Source organism: Mastomys coucha, unplaced genomic scaffold (genome assembly GCF_008632895.1).
Source record: "Mastomys coucha isolate ucsf_1 unplaced genomic scaffold, UCSF_Mcou_1 pScaffold15, whole genome shotgun sequence".
Taxonomy (NCBI): domain Eukaryota; kingdom Metazoa; phylum Chordata; class Mammalia; order Rodentia; family Muridae; genus Mastomys; species Mastomys coucha.
Window position 1 is genome coordinate 103,149,823 of NW_022196897.1, and position 7,117 is coordinate 103,156,939.

The 7,117-nt window shown below is 44.2% G+C and overlaps 1 non-coding gene across 1 annotated transcript; it reads right to left on the minus strand.

Moving 5' to 3' along the window:
- Positions 1 to 6,750: 6,750 nt before the first annotated feature.
- LOC116092847 lies at positions 6,751 to 6,908 on the minus strand. The gene has a single exon (XR_004119535.1). It is a non-coding gene; the product is annotated as a U1 spliceosomal RNA (small nuclear RNA).
- Positions 6,909 to 7,117: the final 209 nt, after the last annotated feature.

Consider the following 7,117-nt stretch of genomic DNA (forward strand, 5'->3'; position numbering starts at 1 on the left):
CATTTGGCTGCGTTGTTCTTCTTAAGTCAAGGAATCATGTCTGCCTATACCTCCAATTTCCTGTCTCCTGGCCCAGTAGCGAGGTAGGAGGGTAACACACCAGCAGCTAATGTTCTGCAGATGAGGAAATGTCAGAAGAAAGAAAGAAATGGGCTCCCTCCTGCTTCACACCTTCCCTTCGGGGAAGAAAATAGGAGACGAGGGCTTAGAAGGAGACATAGACGAGTTCCAATAACACTCCCCTTGCCAGCTCCTGAGGAGGCCCGGCGGCTTGCAAACCACTCTTCAGGCCTGGGTGCGCCATGGCTTTTATGCCACATTGCAGGATTTTTTTTCTGTTGTTTTCCAGTGGCCTAAAAGAAGCACGGTGTGAAATATAAAACACACATAGGCCCTGGCCAGTTGAGGAAACAGAGTGAGTATAGCGCTTCAGTGTGTTTATCGTATACAGAGAGATGTTTATATAAACCCTTCCATGGACTGCTTTCTTCTAAGGGTTTGAATGCAAAGCCCTTGAGGACAGTTCTCTGAATGTTGTGACAAATGCCACCATGAGGCTTTTGAAAGGGTAGACCTGACAAGGGAATCTGTCACCGAGACCTCCAGCCACTAGTAGGAGTTGTTCAAGGGTAGTGTTGTCTTACCAAATGGGCCATAGCCTCCTTGTCCTGAAGCAGGTTGTCATAAATGGAGGACGTGAAGTACAAACACAACTTGGTGGCTTTCCAGAGTGTCTCTTCTGGTGACAATCTAAAGCCAAGATCATTTTTTACTCTACAAACTGAAGAGTTGGCTCAGCCATTAAGAGCATGAACCTACTCTTGCAGAGACTCAAGTTCCGTTCCTGGCAACTACGTTGTGTGGCTCACAATCACCTGTGCTTCAGGGAAGTGATGCTCTCTTCTGACCTCCAATGGGTACCTGAACATACGTGCATGCACATGCACACACACACACACACACACACACACACACACAAACGCACAGGCACACGCACACACACCATGTTTAAAAATAAAAATAAATCTCTATTTTTTTTTTTTTTTTTTTTTTTTGGTTTTTTTCAAGACAGGGTTTCTCTGTGTAGCTCTGGCTGTCCTGGAGCTCACTCTGTAGACCAGGCTGTCCTCAAACTCAGAAATCCGCCTGTCTCTGCTTCCTAAGTGCTGGGATTAAAGGCGAGTGCCACTACTGCCCGGGTTATAAAAGTAATTTTAATTCCACTCCTGCGGGCATGTCTGATATGTGGCCCCTGGCACACCTGAGTTGTTACCTCAGCACAGCCTCACTGTCTCCAAGTGTGGCAGCCTGGTGAGAATAGAGATCAGGCCCTGGCAGTGTGAGCTGCTAGATCAAATACTTAACACTGAATTTCACGGAGTTCTCAGTGACTCCTTCCTCCGAGTTGGATCTAGATTGCACTGAGCAGCTACTTAGAGTAGGTGAGAGCCTATGCTAAGCGATCTGAAGCTCCTCCCACCAGCCCAAGCTCCTCCCACCAGCCCACTTAGCCAGCTTTCCTTTATGATAGCAAATATCAGATGTAAATCAATTTCCAAAGAAGAACAGTTTGTTTTGGTTCACAGATGCAGACATTTTGGTCCTGTTAACTTTGGGCCCGAGTCTGCATAGTACACCATGACAGGAAAACAGGGCAAAGGATGCTGCCCACATCACAGCAACCAGCAAAGAAAGATAAGAAGAGAAGGTCAGGGTCCCAAAACACCACCTCCATGGAGAAACTTCCTACTGACCCACTTCCGTCCACTAGGCTCACTTCCTAAAACTTGCACTAGTCTCCAGTGGCTCTATGGGCTGGGAAACAAGCCCATACACAGGTGGCTGTGGGGCACACTCCGAACACTAGCGACAGCCAAGCAGTATCCACCCGCCACCACAGGGCCAGGCCAGGCAGCTGCCTTTCCACAGCAACACCGCTGCCTCTCTGATATCCCACAATGATCTTTTAAAATAAGATATATTCGGCAACATTATCAAACAAAGGCTGGTGCAGAAATCGAGAAATGTGTATTTCCATGACTTCTCCAGATTCTTGGGATTTCAAAAAATATATTTAAATTTTCTTTTCAATTCAAGTTGCATTTTTGGATAATAGAATTGCTATTGATAAGTTCATGTCATCTATGCAGTTGTTTCTGAATTCTTAACTACCTAGACCAAAGCCCCAAATATCCAAAAAAATATGGTCCCCCTTAGAAAATTTATTATCTGCCTCATAAGATAATTTCTCCGTATGATTAAATGACTCAGCTCTAAGCAAGACCACAACAGAACGGTGGGGCTGACATCTCTTGTTGGATAAATAAACAGTTACTGTTCCAAAATCATTTAGAAAGATTCAATATCCAGTTCTAGGTCCCCTTCCAGTGGATAAATGAAAAGACATTTTTGCTTCATGGGCCAATCAATGTGATACCTTGGGCATTAAGCACCAAGTAAGAAACTATATTATGAGCCATGATGACTCTCATCTTTAATCCCAGCACTCTGGAGGCAGAAGCAGGGAGATCTCTGAGTTTTCAAGGATAGCCTGGTCTACAGAGCAAGTTCCAGGACAGCCAGAGCTCTATAGAGGAACCTTGCCTCAATCAATCAATCAATCAATCAACCAATCAATCAATCAGTAAACAAATAACCAAGCAAGCAAACAGACAGACAAACTTTATTGTGGAAAAGGTATCCATTTCCCAATGCTTTTAATCAAAGCATGAAATGGGCTTGCCATCTGATTTTACCCGTCACAAATCTGTCGGGTTGCTCTGAAAATCACATAAACTCTGTTCTCTCTTCAAAAATAATTATTTTTATTTGAGAATCTTTATCAGTAATGACTAGTGATGACTGCAGTCAGAATTTGCAGAACGTGTGGACACCCGGGATGTGGTGGGGCAAAGATATGTCCTGGGGGCCTTACAAATTTTCAAGACAGCTGTGCAAACAGAGAGGCTATGGGTGAGGCAGCCCGAACAGAGGGCACTGGAGCCTGCAGGCAGAGGTCCCTCAGTGGGCGAGACCACCAGGAAGGCTTTTCTTAAAGGAACAAAGGGCTGAACAGCAGAGGGGACTCTCTTGGAGTTGGGGATTTGAGGATTTCAACAAAGGCAGTTGGTGGAAGGTACATGTGTCTGAGGAAATAAAACTTGTCTGTTAATGAAGATGGAAACAAAACATCTCACAAAGGACAGATTTGGAAGAAGGCAAAGGTGTAAGCTGTGGCACTAACTGTAGATGTCATGAAAACCAGGCCTATGTGCACCAAGGACCACCCAGATGCCACATTATCAAATTCTCATCTACTTTCTTTCAGTGCCAATTCAGGAAACATTAGTGGGATGCTTTCTCTGGTTATTGATGGTGGTTTAATTATTGATGATAGTTCAGTTATTGATGGTGATGGTTTGGTCATTGATGGCAGTGGTTTGGTTATTGGTGGTGGTGGTTTGGTTATTGGTGGTGGTGGTTTGGTGATTGGTGGTGGTAGCTTGGTTATTGATGGTGGTGGTTTGGCTATTGGTGGTGGTGGTTTGGTTATTGGTGGTGGTGGTTTGGTTATTGGTGGTAGTTTGGTTATTGGTGGCAGTAGTTTGGTTATTGATGGTGGTGGTTTGGTTATTGGTGGCAGTGGTTTGGTTATTGATGGTGGTGGTTTGGTTATTGGTGGCAGTGGTTTGGTTATTGATGGTGGTAGTTTGGTTATTGGTGGTGGTGGTTTGGTTATTTTCCTGCTTAGAGGCTTTACTTTCAGATCCCGGGCACTTGAACTTAACGTGGTCAGCAACTAGGAAAATAGAAGGGTTTGCAAGTTGCCTAGCTGCAACTGAAGAACCAAATTCAAATTCCAAAGCTTTAATCACATGATAGAGCAGCAATACAACTCTGACACAACTAAATAAGAGAAGCCTTGACCACCTGAGGCAGTGACCTCTAGCTTTAAGCTGTAAAAAAAGGGGGGGCAGGGATTTTTTAGACAAGTTGTTATGTAACCTCAAACTCTATGTAAGAGAGGATAGCCTTGAACTAACATTTCTGCCTCTACTTTCCAAATGATGTGTTTACATGCCACCTGCATGACTTTTGATCTACCCTTTCAACTGGCCACTTCAGTTTGATCTCTAGTGGAGTACATAGTGGATTAGGTAGCTGGTATTCTTGTGAGAAAACTTGTTTGGTTGCTGGAGCTTCGGCTCACAGCTCTAGCCTGTCCCGTTGAGCTCTCAAAGGGTACTTAGGGACAGGGCCTTGTGGTTTTACCCCATTTTATAGATGAAGTAGTTGAGCTTCCAAAAGATCATAAAACTTATCCTGAGTCACCCAACTTGGGCTCCAGATCTATGAAGACTGTGCATACATATGTCTTGGTCAAAATCCCAACTTTGTCTCTCTCTAATCTACTGCTTACTGGTTTTACTGTTGATTTCTTTAAACTTTGTAAGAAATTTTGGCCTTCCAAGAAAGCTTTTAGATCACACCAAAGGAAGAACATCTTATATTCTCAGGCTGCCAGCTTACCAGATGAGAGTTAATGTTTACTGCCCTCAGCACGGCATTTGAATTCTCTTTACCACTTATAGGATGCTGGATCTGACTTCTAGAATTGACAGGTATAAAATCAAGTTTAGAACAACGAAGTCATTTTTATGGGGTTTAGCTAGTGATAGCATTCAACTTTAACCTAAGTTAACCAGCAGAATAGGGTCCAGATGGACATAGGAAACTGAAGCATTGATACTCACATGAGGTTTCTCAGTCTGGTTTTTACTTCCATAATAACACTGTGCATGCTAAGTCTTCCAGTTGGGAGGAGCCTGGTTCATCATATGTGAGAGGAAATGAAGGTATTTGTGGGAAAGACACTCAATCCAAGACTTCCATTAAGAAGCTAGGTTCTGAGCTCCAACTGTGGTGAATGCATACACTGGACTTACAGGAACCAACAGAAAAGGTTTTCTGACCCTCATAAAAGCCTGAGCACCTGCTATGAAAAGTAAGGCAGCATGTGTCACACTATCCCACCTACAGTAGACAGTAGAAATCCAGGAAATCCTCGGGCATGGCTAGTATGGTCCCACTAACCTTGTTTGGAAATAGGAAAGGGTAGTCTGAGCAATGCAGGGCCTGGGTTAACCACAAATGCATGGAGGGTGGAGACAATGAATAATAATATGACTCTTTATTCAAAGTCCTGAAACCATACATCTACCTCAAAATGGAAGGGTAATGTTCCTTTCCACACCTTATGAATTATTTTATTCATAGAAAGTAAGCCGCCTCCAGCTTCCTGCCATGCTTCCGGGGGATGCTTTGTCTGTTCTCCATCAGGAGCAGAGGAGGTCCAGGAAAGCTGGCTACCAGAACTTGGAGGATTATTAAGGTTTTCAGGGTTAAAAAAAAAAAAACTGAGGCTGAGGGTGATGGCTGGACGAGTAAAAAAACCCTTGCTTGTTGTGCAAGCATGAGGGCCTGAGTTTGAATCCCTAGCACTCACATAGAAGCCAAACATAGATGCCCATGCCTGCTATCCCCAAATTGGGGGCAGGGGTAGGTAGACAGAGAAAACTATCTTTCAGGAGCTCACTGGCCACCCAACCCAGCTGAATAGTGAAGTTTGGGTTCAAGACTCTGTCTTAAGGCAGTAAGGTGGACAGTGATAAAGATCTGTTTCTGGTCCCTCTCCTTGGCTTGCAGGTGTTTGACACTGTGTGTTCATATCCTCCTCCTCTGTGTGTCTCTGGGCCCAGGTTTCTTCCCTTTTAGGCCATCTATGTAAGGACACAATCCTATTGGATCAGGACCCACACCAACAGCCTCATTTGATGTTGACCCCCATGGAAATGGCTTACCAATAAGAAGAGTCATATTCTGAGGTGCTGGGTGCTAGGAATCTCTAGAAAGAGGACATGATTAAGCTTTGTCCACCACCCTGCCCACAAAGAGCTAGTTCCAAAGTTTGGAAGGTGGAGAAGAACCCCAAGATTAATGTCTTTTCATAGACAAGGTGTTCTGGAGGCTAGAACCTGATCTCTGCTTCCACAGACCCTGGATGCAGCATAAACGGAAGATCAGTTTGTCCTGGTTGTAGGTGAGCAGAAAGAGATCCAAGCCCACTCCCACAAGCCTTTGCAAATATAACTAGTCCACCCTACGGTGAGAGTCACCATTACCTGAATTCTTCCAATGATGGACTATCTCCTGACACTGTCACATGGAGGATTAAAGTTTTAACCTATGATTTTGAATGAAACAAGCATCTCACAGACCAATGGACTTGAGCTGTGAGTGGCCCTTAACTGATGGAAGGACTGGCTGCCATGAGGGTGCTCTGTCCAGTGACAGGATCCAGGGCCATCTACTACTTTAACTGAGAACACAACCAACTCCAGAAGAACACCAGCATCTTCATTTGAAGTTAATTACCAATGAAATGGCTTATAAGAACCCACGTTCAAGGATCTGAGGCCCCTCTACACACCATTAATGAGACCCCCATCTTGGAAAGAAGAAACGGTAGGGATAGAAAAGTGAATGGTGGAGATTTACCAAAAAAGATGCTTTCCCTAACATTGACCATTTTTAAAATCAAAGGTATCTTTAAACCAGAAGAATCTGAGATGCCTTAACTGGGAAAGTATTTTTACCCAGTGGAACAAGAACAGATCCACCACAGAAAATAAAGATGTGTATTTTCTTTGCACACCTAATTAATAATATAAAATTTATTTTGTTCACTCAGAGGAGAATGCCAACAGTCTCCCACTACCACAAATTCTGCAGCTGAGTTCCCAGAATTAGGGGGAAATCACGGGGGTCAGCTCATCCTGAGAGCAATGGATGAGCCTCAACCTGGAAAATCTACCTTTGTCATCATGGTGTCTCCTCCAAAAATGGAAGAGATTGGTCAAGAATGAGGAATCCACCAAGGCTGGGAACAACTGCTCAGGTATTAGGCTGGATTTCAGTGAAGACAAGAGATACAGTCACTATGACCACGCCCTCCAATGTGAAACATCATGGCACACTGGGTGCCTCCCCAATTTCATTCCTTACAGAGCTTTCCCGTGACCCCCCCCCCCCAATGCTATCATACTCCCCTCTGACC